Source organism: Terrapene carolina, unplaced genomic scaffold (assembly GCF_002925995.2).
Source record: "Terrapene carolina triunguis isolate 2854851 unplaced genomic scaffold, T_m_triunguis-2.0 Scaffold468, whole genome shotgun sequence".
NCBI lineage: Eukaryota > Metazoa > Chordata > Testudines > Emydidae > Terrapene > Terrapene triunguis.
In genome coordinates this window covers 18,718-20,197 of record NW_020664819.1, presented here as the reverse complement: position 1 = coordinate 20,197, position 1,480 = coordinate 18,718, and positions in this window count along the sequence as shown.

Sequence of the window (1,480 nt, the reverse complement as noted above, 5' to 3'; positions counted from 1 at the left end):
CCCCCAGGGCCCCCCAAAAGGGGGAGTTGGAAAACCCCCTCCCGAGGGGGGCGGCTGACTGCCCGCCCCCAGGGGACCGGAGATGTAATTACTGCATCCGGAGGGGCCACAGGCAGGCCCGGTGCGTGAACGAGCCGAACCCCCAGAGGGTGAGCTGGGTGGGAGCCCAGCCGGGGGGGGGGACCCAGATGGGGGGCACAGAGCTCCAGGTGTGGGGGGAGGATGGGGGAACCCAGATGGGGAGCACAGAGCCCCAGGTGTGGGGGGAGGATGGGGGAACCCGGCATCGGGGGCACACCTGGTCCCTGGCACGAGAGAGGGATTAAGGGGGTTTCAGGGAGTCCCAGGGATAGAGGGGGGTCGGGAGGGGGCACCCAGAGAGTTGGGGGGGATGAGCTCAGGCAACAGAAGCGCCGATGCACATGGCCCTGCCCAGTTTAGGGGGCAGGTCTAGGGGTCCAGTATTTAGGGGCAGCTTTGGGGGTGTTGATTTGGGGGGGCAGGTCTAGGGGTGCCTGTTGTGGGGAAAGGGGCAGACAACTCTTCCTCCTCCCAGATGGAAATGTGGGGGGACGGGGAGTCGGTCCTGGAGAGGATCCTCCCCCCCATCCATGCATACTCGGACTCCTGGGTTCCTGGCCCTGCGGGGGGATGGGGACGGGACATTCCTCCTTAGTCCCTCTGCTGTGTGCAGGGGAGGGGCATGGAACCCTAGATGGGGAGGGGAGTCCCCATGTATCCCCCCTGCAATGTCCCTGATACCCCACCCCACTCAACCTGAGCTGGCCCGTTCCCCACATCCACCTCCCCTCCCTCCCTGCCCCCATTCCCCCCCCCCCCCCCCCCCCCCCCCCCCCCCGGTCCCCCCCACCCCCCCCCCCCCCGCTTCCTCCCACACCCCCTCCACGCCCCCCCAGTTCTCCCCACAACCCCTCCCCGGCCCCCCGCCCCTCCCCGGCTCTCACTTTCCACAATGATCCATTTTTATTTAATAGAATAACAATAATTAATGTAACAAATTAACTAAGAGCAAACTAAGATTTCTCTCCCCCACCCCCCAAGAGTCTGTGGCATCCGGACGCCTGGGTTCACAGCAGGGGTCTCCTGAACTCCAGCCCCCCCAGGACAGTCTGTGGTGCCCGGACGCCTGGGTTCACAGCAGGGGGTGTCATAGACTCCAGCCCCCCAGGACAGTCTGTGGTGCCCGGACGCCTGGGTTCGCAGCTGGGTGTCCATTCTCCGCAGCCGACGTCCTCGCTCGCTGGGGTTGGTGGGGGTCAGTCTGGGGGCGACAGACAGATTCAGGACAGGCAGCTGCAATACCAGGGCAAGCTGGGGGGGAGGGTGCAGCCCCCCACAGCCACCAGCCAGCCCCAGTGCACGGGGGGGGGGGAATTAACTCCTTCATTACCCCCCCTCCCCAGTGAACTCTGGCCTGTTTCTTGGGGGAGGGGGTGGAATCCGGGAGCTCCATGTGGGG